Source organism: Jatropha curcas, chromosome 10 (genome assembly GCF_041381405.1).
Source record: "Jatropha curcas cultivar XTBG-Jc1 chromosome 10, XTBG_Jcur_1.0, whole genome shotgun sequence".
Taxonomy (NCBI): Eukaryota; Viridiplantae; Streptophyta; class Magnoliopsida; order Malpighiales; family Euphorbiaceae; genus Jatropha; species Jatropha curcas.
Genome location: NC_143160.1, coordinates 15,232,225 through 15,244,207, shown reverse-complemented (window position 1 = coordinate 15,244,207; position 11,983 = coordinate 15,232,225).

Genomic DNA, 11,983 nt, shown 5'->3' with positions numbered 1-11,983 from the left:
ACGAGCTCGCGACTTGTGCCTGAAACTCACTGACTCTCATTTTGCACTTTACGCGCTCGCGACTTTCATTTGCGCGCTCGCGACTTTCACCTGAAACTCTCTGACTCTCATTTGGTGCTTTACGCGCTCGCGACTTTGCACTGCGCGCTCGCGACTTGTGCCCGATAACTCACTGACTCTCATTTTTGCATCTCACGCTCGCGACCTTGCAAGGCGCTCTCGCGACTTGTGTTTTCATGCATTTTTGGACTTCATTTTCTATGCAATTGGATTCCTTTGCTCAATTTGTATGCCTCCAATCATTGTAACACCAAAATACAACATTAGAACATGTATCAAAACAACATTCAAGCATGCAAATGATGTGAAATCAAATAAACATTATGATTTATGAAGTTATGAACTATGAATATGATGTTGTGTTATATTATTTACAATACCAACATTTTGCTCCATTGAGGTTAGGTAGAAACCATGTAGATAAGGCTATGTCGCGACATAGGATAGCAGATCTGCACCCCATACAGTTTGATACTCCGGCTACAGGCCGTTGAGTGGATATGATTATATATGGGCCATAGCAGCCAAGCATACAGTATTCATCCAGTTTCATACAGTTTTTCTTATCACTTCGGTTTCACTATAACCTTATGGAGCCATACAGATATCTTGACATAACATTTCATGAATCATACAGTATTATAAACAGTACGAAAGATAATCAAGGTATAAGGAAAGGATCATGCTATATGTGCTTATATGTTTAATTATCCATATGCATTTACATGCTTATTTCTATCTATGTATGTGCTTAATTGTTTCTTTATATGTTGAGATATCCACTGAGCTTTATTTGCTCAGCGAGTTACCTGTTTAACTCGCAGGTTTTGAGATTGGACCGTAGAGAGTCAGCTTGCAACTGCTGCAGTTCATCTGTAGAAGACTCAGTCTTCAGGGTAGCTACTCATTTGGATGTGTATTTTTTTGTCTACCCTTTTTATGGCATGTACAGGGCACACAGTTGGACCCATTCCATTTTGAAACTAGTATCATGTTTTGTAAATATTAAGTACATTATTAATATAAACAACATCAGCATGCTATTATATTCAATATACATTATGATTTTAGCATGTCAGGCCATACAGTCAACCAGTTTGTAGCGTCTCGGTTCGGTTCATTCGGGTTTACGGGTGGACCGGGAAGGGATGTTACAAATTTTGGTATCAGAGCCCTAGGTTTAGTTTCCCCGGGCTTGCATGCATAAGTCAGTATAGTGTACATGCCATGACTACCCTGATGAACTAAGCAGTTGTTATTCTTTTATGAGGATGTCACAGGAAGGTGAGAGCGAGTCACACGCCTCCAGAGCAGTGGAGGGTGAGGCTCCAGTAGCACCAGGTCAAGCCAGAGCAGTGGAGGTTGAGGCTCCAATAGCACCAGGTCAAGAGGTGTTGTTAAAACAACTTGCAGATACTTTTCGACAGATTGCAGGGGTGATAACTCAAGCACTAATAGTAGTAGAAAGAGAAAGAAAGCCCCCACTAGAGAAGCTTCGGAAATATGGGGCGAAAGAATTCAGTGCTAACAAGGATGATAGTCCAGAAATAGCTGAGTATTGGTTAGATGGGACATCGAGAGTTCTGGAACAATTACAATGTACACCAGAGGACAAGTTGGTTTGTGCCACATCATTGCTCATAGATGAGGCATATACATGGTGGACTACTGTTCAGCAGCGGGTATCAGCAGAGCAGCGTACATGGCAATTCTTCTTGGATGAATTCAAGAAAAAGTTCATCACAGAGGCTTACCTAGATGCGAGAAGGAAAGAATTCTTATACCTGAGGCAGAACAGAATGTCAGTTGCCGAATATGAAAGAGAATTCACCAGGCTCAGCAGGTATGGTAAGGGGATAGTGACTACAGAGGCCGAAAGGTGTAAAAAGTTTCAGGAAGGCCTGAACGATGAGATTCAAGTGGGAGTGGTAGCTTCCAGATTCAGAGAGTTCTCAGCTTTGGTAGAGGTAGCTCAGGAGATAGAGCGAATTCAGGCCAGTCAGCGTACCAGACGCCAGCGGTCTCAGCAGAGGAGAGACCAAACTCAGAGTGCACCTAGTGCATATCAGTCAGAAAGCAAGAGATTCAGAGGTGCTAGTAGTTCAGCTAGTTCTAGACCTTCCTTTAGCCAAGGCGCAGCTAGGGTTGCTAACGCGCCAGCGGTATCAGTTGTGGCTAGTTCTGCTGGAGGTAGTCGAGGTTCAGGCAGAGGAACTGGTAGAGGCACCAGTAGAGGTGCAGAGTCAGCCGGTTATACTTTTCCACCTTGTGAGCATTGTGGCAGACGGCATGGTGGAGATTGTTGGTTGGTGACTGGTAAATGTTGGATATGCGGTGCATCAGACCATCAGAAGAAGGATTGTCCGAAGAGGGCAAAAGTTCCTATACAGTTCATAGCAGGCAGAGGGAGAGGTGAGAGCTCCGGAGGGCAGAGACAGCAGTCAGAGACTGTGGACAGACCCGATACTAGAGGTCCAGCCAGGGTTTACGCTATGCGAGCCAGAGAAGATGAGGAAGCTCCAGATGTAATAGTTGGTGAGTTTTCCTTATGTGATCATACAGTTTATGCTTTAATTGATCTTGGCTCATCTCATTCATACATTAGTGTACCTAAACCTTGGGTTAAAGGGTTAGAAGTTGCATATGTGAGTCAGGGTATGTTAGTTACTAATCCATTAGGAGATGTAGTACAAACTCATACAGTGGTCGAAGGATGTCCAATTGTTATTCATGGAAAAGAGTTTCCAGGAGATCTTATGGAGTTGCCATTTAGAGAATTTGATGTGATTCTGGGTATGGATTGGCTATCCAGACATCAGGCTATAGTTGATTGTGCAAAGAAAAGGGTGACACTATATACAACAGCAGGGGAAGAGATTACAGTAGTCGGGAAGCGGCGAGAGTTTCTGGGTAATGTAATATCAGCCATGGCAGCAAAGAGATTAATTCAGAAGGGTTGTGAAGCATACTTGGTATGTGCATTGCAAGCAGAGAAAGAACAGTTAAAAGTGCAAGATATACCAACAGTGTGTGATTATCCAGATGTATTTCCAGAAGAGTTACTAGGGTTACCACCAGGGAGGGAAGTGGAGTTTACCATAGATGTCTATCCTGGAGCAGCACCAGTATCAATTGCACCTTACAAAATGGCACCAGCAGAGCTAAAAGAGTTAAAGATTCAGCTACAGGAGTTATTGGATAAAGGCTTTATCAGACCCAGTGTATCACCTTGGGGAGCACCGGTATTATTTGTAAAGAAGAAAGATGGATCACTTAGATTGTGCATTGACTATAGACAACTGAACAAACTGACAATCAAGAATAAGTATCCATTGCCTCAAATCGATGATTTGTTTGATCAGCTAAAAGGTGCAGGTATGTTTTCTAAGATCGACCTTAGGTCGGGATACCATCAGTTGCGGATAAAGGAAGAAGATATCGCTAAGACTGCATTCAGGACCCGATATGGTCACTATGAATTTTTAGTCATGCCATTCAGTCTCACAAATGCACCAGCGGTTTTCATGGATCTCATGAACCGCGTGTTTCATTCATATCTGGATCAGTTTGTGGTGGTGTTTATAGATGACATTTTGGTCTACTCCAAAGATAAGTTCGAACATGATAAACATTTGCGGATTGTACTTCAGACACTGAGGGATAAACAGTTGTATGCCAAGCTCAGTAAGTGTGAGTTTTGGCTGGAAGAAGTTTCTTTCTTAGGACATGTGGTGTCATCTGAGGGTATCAGAGTGGATCCTAAGAAGATTGAAGCTATTGTTGATTGGAGACCACCCAGAAATGTCACAAAAGTTCGAAGTTTTCTGGGTTTAGCCGGCTATTACAGAAGGTTCGTAAAGGGATTCTCCATCATTGCATCACCTTTAACAAGATTATTGAAGAAAGCAGTTGTATTCCAATGGGATGATAGATGTCAGCAGAGTTTTGACACTTTGAAGAAAAAGTTGACTGAAGCACCAGTGTTGACTCAGCCAGTGTCAGGTAAAGACTTTGAGATTTACAGTGATGCCTCTCATATTGGGTTGGGATGTGTACTCATGCAAGACAGAAAAGTGGTAGCTTATGTCTCTAGACAATTGAAGCCACATGAATTGAATTATCCAACCCATGATTTAGAACTGGCAGCCATTGTTCTAGCATTCAAAGTATGGCAGCATTATCTGTACGGTGAAAAGTGTTACATTTACACAGATCATCAGAGTTTAAAGTATTTACCGACACAAAAGGACTTGAATTCAAGACAACGGAAGTGGATGCAGATTCTGGCTAATTATGATTATGTCATTAATTATCATCCAGGCAAAGCTAACGTGGTAGCTGATGCCCTTAGCCGGAAATCATTGTTTGCTTTGAGAGCAATGAGAATTAGTATGGAGTTGCAACAGCAGGGAGTTATTCTAGCACAGATGCAAGTACAGCCATCTTGGGTTCAGGAAGTTGCAGAGGCACAGAAGAAAGATGCACAAACAGCACTATGGGTGAAACAAGTACAGGAAGATCATGGTGGGAAATTCAGATTGGATAACAGTGGAGTCTTATTCTATGAAGACAGAGTTGTTGTACCACAGATAGGGGAGCTTAGACAAAAGATTCTGCATGAAGCTCATAACAGTCCATATACAATGCATCTAGGTAGTACCAAGATGTATCAAGCTTTGAAGAAAGGCTATTGGTGGCCGGGCATGAAGAAAGATATCGGAAATGTTGTAACAAAATGTTTAACATGTCAACAAGCAAAAGCAGAACATCAACTGCCAGCTGGGTTACTTCATCCAATAACAGTGCCAACATGGAAGTGGGATCAGATCACGATGAATTTTGTTACTGGATTACCTCAGACGCAGCGGAAGCATGATGCAGTATGGGTGATCGTGGACAGATTAACTAAGTCCGCACACTTTCTACCAGTTCGGATGGACTATTCTCTGGACAAGTTAGCAGACATTTATGTTAGCGAAATAGTTCGACTACATGGAGTTCCATCATCCATTATATCTGATCGTGATCCAAGGTTTACATCGAAATTTTGGGGTAAACTGCAGGAAGCATTAGGAACGAAATTGCATTTCAGCACTGCATTTCATCCTCAAACAGATGGCCAATTAGAGAGAGTCATTCAAATTCTAGAAGACATGATGAGATCATGTGTCATAGAATTTGAAGGCAGTTGGGACAAATATGTACCTCTCATGGAGTTTGCCTACAACAACAGCTACCAATCAAGCATTAAGATGGCACCATATGAAGCATTGTATGGTAGACCATGTAGGACACCTGTGTGTTGGACAGAACTGAGTGAGAAGAAGATTTTGGGTCCAGATTTGGTTAGAGAAACAGAAGAAAAGTGGAAATCATCAGAAAACGGCTGAAAGAAGCAAGTGATCGATAGAAGTCTTATGCTAATTTAAAGAGAAAGGATATGGAGTACTCGGTCGGTGATAAGGTATTTCTGAAAGTTTCACCATGGAAAAAGATCCTAAGGTTTGGACGAAAGGGTAAGCTTAGCCCTAGGTTCATTGGTCCATACGAGATTGTTGAACGTGTAGGACCATTAGCCTATCGTCTAGCGTTACCTTCAACCTTAGATCGAATTCATAATGTCTTTCACGTATCAATGTTAAGGAGGTATCGATCAGACCCATCGCACGTGTTATCAGCAGAAGAGATTGAAATTCAGCCGGATCTCACTTATGAAGAAGAACCAGTTCAGATCTTAGCCAGAGAAATTAAAGAATTACAGAACAAGAAAATAGCATTGGTAAAAGTTCTTTGGAGGAATCATAAGACAGAAGAAGCAACTTGGGAATCTGAAGACACCATGCGACAACAGTATCCGCAATTGTTCACAACAGGTAAACTTCGGGACGAAGTTTTTATTTAGGAGGGGAGAATTGTGACATCCTACCGAGTCGAGTCTTAGCACTAAGTCGAGTCATTTCATAGAGTCGAGTTGAGTCGGGCCAAACCAAACCCGGTTGGGGTAGAATGGGATTATAAGTGGACTTACTTGATTGAGAGAAAAAGATCAAAGCATATGGGTGATGATTTATTTACATTAAAAGATCAAGCTTGGGTATTAAGTGATAGCCTTTTGCTAATTGAGGTACCAGTTAGGAAGTTTTACATAAAATCCCTTGATTTTTGATGGCCTACCCGTGATTATCACTTCACTTTCCCATTTTCATCTTTATCTTCATCTTCTTCATCTCCTTCCTTTCTCCATCCATTTTCATGGTAGTTAAGTCTTAACTTCAACTTCTCTTCTATCCAAGTAAGTAAACCTTCTTGAAGTTCATAATTGAATCATTTGGTACTATTTTTTTTTAGAATAGTCATAAGAATTCTTATTTATAAGTGAAGGGAGTTCAAAGGTAGTAGAAAAAGGAAGTTAAAGAAGAGCTCAAGCTTTTTGGAGTAAAGGTTTGATATCTCTTTTCATTTACCATTTTCTTTGCATGAGAATTTGTGTGGTGTGTTGCTAATGAGACAATATTGCTTCATGTTGAGTGGGAGGACTGGTAATGGTGAGAAAACAGGGGAGGAATTGAATAAATGAAGTAAATAGTGAGTTTATGCTGAAACAGGTTTTGCTGGAAATTTTACCAGTAACTTGATCTTGATTTTGACCCCATTTAATAATGGAATTAGGAAGTGTTATAGAAGAGTTATTTGTTCCTCTATGTGTTAGCTTTACATGAGTTTTTGAATCATCCAAATCGGAGTTGTATATTGAGAGATATGACCAAAAGAGTACAGACTGTACAGGCTGGAAAACGCGACGCGCGCGCGCTAATTGCATGACGAGCTCGCGACTTGTGCCTGAAACTCACTGACTCTCATTTTGCACTTTACGCGCTCGCGACTTTCATTTGCGCGCTCGCGACTTTCACCTGAAACTCTCTGACTCTCATTTGGTGCTTTACGCGCTCGCGACTTTGCACTGCGCGCTTGCGACTTGTGCCCGATAACTCACTGACTCTCATTTTTGCATCTCGCGCTCGCGACCTTGCAAGGCGCTCTCGCGACTTGTGTTTTCATGCATTTTTGGACTTCATTTTCTATGCAATTGGATTCCTTTGCTCAATTTGTATGCCTCCAATCATTTTAACACCAAAATACAACATTAGAACATGTATCAAAACAACATTCAAGCATGCAAATGATGTGAAATCAAATAAACATTATGATTTATGAAGTTATGAACTATGAATATGATGTTGTGTTATATTATTTACAATACCAACATTTTGCTCCATTGAGGTTAGGTAGAAACCATGTAGATAAGGCTATGTCGCGACATAGGATAGCAGATCTGCACCCCATACAGTTTGATACTCCGGCTACAGGCCGTTGAGTGGATATGATTATATATGGGCCATAGCAGCCAAGCATACAGTATTCATCCAGTTTCATACAGTTTTTCTTATCACTTCGGTTTCACTATAACCTTATGGAGCCATACAGATATCTTGACATAACATTTCATGAATCATACAGTATTATAAACAGTACGAAAGATAATCAAGGTATAAGGAAAGGATCATGCTATATGTGCTTATATGTTTAATTATCCATATGCATTTACATGCTTATTTCTATCTATGTATGTGCTTAATTGTTTCTTTATATGTTGAGATATCCACTGAGCTTTATTTGCTCAGCGAGTTACCTGTTTAACTCGCAGGTTTTGAGATTGGACCGTAGAGAGTCAGCTTGCAACTGCTGCAGTTCATCTGTAGAAGACTCAGTCTTCAGGGTAGCTACTCATTTGGATGTGTATTTTTTTGTCTACCCTTTTTATGGCATGTACAGGGCACACAGTTGGGCCCATTCCATTTTGAAACTAGTATCATGTTTTGTAAATATTAAGTACATTATTAATATAAACAACATCATCATGCTATTATATTCAATATACATTATGATTTTAGCATGTCAGGCCATACAGTCAACCAGTTTGTAGCGTCTCGGTTCAGTTCATTCGGGTTTACAGGTGGACCGGGAAGGGATGTTACATGATTTGTGATTGCACTGTGGTCAACACATATTATATATTTTCTGACAGAAAATGTACCTTTTGTAATCTGCAGTAGTATTAAGCCTGCAGGAGTATAAATTTTGTAATACTATGCCAGTAGTATTAATCTTAATTTATTTTTTAGATTAATTGTATAATATATTAATTTATTAGTTTATTGATGAGGCGTCTCTACAATATCGCAAGAGCTATAAGCTAAAATGTTCAATCATTATTTAAGCCAAATAGTTCTGTAATATCTTTATGGGTTTCCCAATTAGGAAAGGTCCGCCAACCCCATTAGTGGCGCACGGACCTTCATTTTAGCAACTCAGTATGTAAACATCAATAAAACGACTTCGATTCAGGGTTTCATCCAGTTCAAGCACTAAGCAATTTTGCTTTGCATTGCATACATGACTCATAATGGCCCAAATATCAAGTAAAGAATGAGATTTCGGTTGTGAAAGTCATATTTGTTCATCATCCATAATGAACATCAAAGTCTTGAACCTAAGTCTTGTATTAACTTTTAATTAATGCTTCTTAATTTTATGCACTTTAAATTCCCGTCATTTACATTTTTAAGCAGTTTACATTTATGCCTCTTATTTATTATTGTGTTAACCCTCCTAACTTTAGATTTGACCATTTAATCATTCTAACATTTAGATTACCATTGTGTTAATTGTTATGATTGAATATTAACTACAAAAAAAATGCTATTTAGCGAATGACACTGAGCTGTTGCTAATTAGCAACCGATCAGCGACCGCTTACGACATATAATTAATGTGAAACCTCTGGAATATTAGCAACCAATTTTGGTACCATTAGCGATCGATGTAGTGACAAAATTGGTGACCGCTTGTTGATTTGTTGCTAATTTTGGCCCTAAGAATTGGTGCCAACCAGAGCTACAAAGCAGTGACCATTCAGCGACTAAATTAGCAATGACATAACGACCAATGCACAATCGATCGCTATATTTGGTGCCATAGACCTGGCAAAAATTGGTGAAAATTAATAACAACCAATTAACGATTAGTTGGCGATAGATCCGACGATCGAAATTTCATAGCTTTCAGCGATGAATTAGCGACCGATTTTAGACTTTAGCGACGGAGCCTATTTGTCACGTCAACTAATATAGTGACCAATTTACTTATTATAGCGACTGATATGGTTGGTCACTAAAATTTTTGGGTAATTTAGTCGCCTTCCTCTCTCAAGCGCGAGACTGATTAGTCTCACGCCTCTCTCTCTCTGTCTCCTCTTACTTTCTGTCTCTCTCTCCCTCCCCCTACGTCTCACTCCAGCACCATTCAACAGTGCCGCCGGTCTCCTCCTCCTTCTGCTACAAATAAGTTATTTGTTTTTTGTTTTTTTTTCTTTTCCTTATTAATCTGCAATTTGTGTAATTTTTTTAAGTTATTATTGGCTAAGGTATATAAGAAAGAGTAAATATTAAAATTTGAATTAACTTATTGATGAATTCCCTTTACCCTAATAGAATTTCTTGTGATGAATCTTTCTATAGATGTTTTTTGAAATAGTTATTTAACAACTCAAAAGATTGAAAAAGAAAGGCAAAAAATCATGTTTGAAACTCCATACCATAGCTTGAAAAAGCTTCAATCAGGTTAAAAAACTATAATTTTCATAATGGCCTATGAACTTTTCAAGTAATTAAAAAACTTGTAATGAAGAAAACTAATAAGAAACAAATTTAAAAAACTTGTAATGAAAAAAACTACTAAGAAACAAATAGCTTATAATATTTCATAAAAATAGATTTTAATTTATTTTTTAAAATTAATTAATGATAAGAAAACAAATGATAAATGTTGTATGTGTTTGTGTAATTAGTTTGTATGTTAATTGGTTTTAGATATTAGTTTGTTGGTTTTTGTATGTAATGAATTAGGTTGTTGTTTTTTATTATTTTTTAGATATTAGTTATTTTGTTAATTAGTTTAGTTTGTTAAGTAGGTAAGTTTTTTAATTAGGTTAGTTTTCACATATAATTGATTAGAGATAAAAGAAAAATAATTAATAAAAAATATTTTGTTATTATATTTTGTTAATGTATTTGTTAATAAAAATGTTGTTAATTGCTTTAGTTTTCTAATTTGGTTAGTTTTTTAAAATTTTTTCTTGTCAATTTTTTGCAGATTCAAGCATCTCAACACATTAATTTGTTAAAAAAAAGTGCAGCATTTATCCAGTACCAATTTTCTTTCTCTTTCTTCCTTAATTTATGCAGTAGTTTAAGTTTTATACTAAGTATTTTAATTAGGAAAGTAATTAACAAAAAACTTATGAAAGCATAAACTTAATAAGTTTTAATTAGGAAAAAGTAAAACTTAGCATAATCATAAAAAACATCTTTCTTAAAGGCATAAACTTAAAGATTCATATGAATTAAAAGCATAAAACTTAAAGAATGTAAGGATTAAAAGCATAAAATTTAAAGATTAATATGAATTAAAAGCATAAACTTAAAGAAAGTAAGAATTAAAGCCATAAAACTTAAAGATTCATATGAATTAAAAGCATAAAACGTAATGAAAGTAAGAATTAAAAGTACAAAACTTAAAGATTCATAGCATAACACTTAAGGATTCATATGAATTAAAAGCATAAACTTAAAGAAAGTAAGAATTAAAAGCATAAAACTTAAAGATTCATATGAATTAAAAGCATAAAAGTTAATTAAACATTCATATGAATTGAAAGCCTAGTTAGCATATTTTTTTATTATGCATTTGATTGCAATTTATTGGATTTTATGGATTTCTCGACGACTTGTGTTGATTGGAGGCCTAGTAGTGGCCATTGATGTGGATGTTGCTTTATAGAAGTGTTTCATTTTACTTGTGTATGGAATGTGATGAGGCCTAGTAGTTGCCATTGATGTGGATGTTGCTTTATAGAAGTGTTTCATTTTACTTGTGCATGAAATGTGATGAGGCCTAGTAATGGCCATTGATTTATAGAAGTGTTTTTTTTTGTTTTGCATTTGGAAATTTGGATTTATTAGTTTTTAAGTTTAAATGCTGCCGAATTTTTTCCTTGAAAATATCATAATGAGCCATGTTCAACTGAATTAACATAAATACAAGTACCTCAGTTGCGTATTTGATTTCTTTCTCAATTCAGATGAAAGAGAAGACATTAAATTGTCCAAGTTGGACAATTTAGAAATGTCTTTTAAGTACAAAATGTACGAACACATGCAATAGTTACTTAATCATCTTTTGGTAAATTTTAGCAGTATATCTCATTTTTATGTTCTATGCGTTCATAGTGAATTGGTTATGTTTCACTTTGTGGACCTAGAGAACTAGGGGAATATGCTGCCGAATTTTCATTAGATGCTTATGAAAATTATTGTATTTGTTCGTACTTATGTACTTATATTGCATTTTTGAATGTGCTAGGTTCCCACCTATATATTTTTGACTCATATATAGTACACCTCTGTCATCGTAATAAAATAACAAAGTAGCTTCTGATAACTAAATAGGTAACATGTTTGCTGATCGTATGTGGATGTACCAAAGGTACGAGTTGAATGGTTTATTAAAGAGAGATTTAGTGGAGGGTCCGGAGTCCTTCATTCAGTTTGCAATCAGTAATACATGTTGTATGGATGTAGGGAAAATAAGGTGTCCATGCAATCTTAAAAAGTGCAAAAATAGGACTTTTTATGATGTTGAAACAGTGAAGCTCCATTTATGTAAAAATGGGATTGTAGAAAACTATTATTAGTGGGTATATCATGGTGAAACACGAATTGACAATAGTTTGGGGCGACAGTCTAGTGTATCACGGAGTCAGGGCGTAGATTTGTATTTAGATCCAATATTGCGTTCGCAAGAT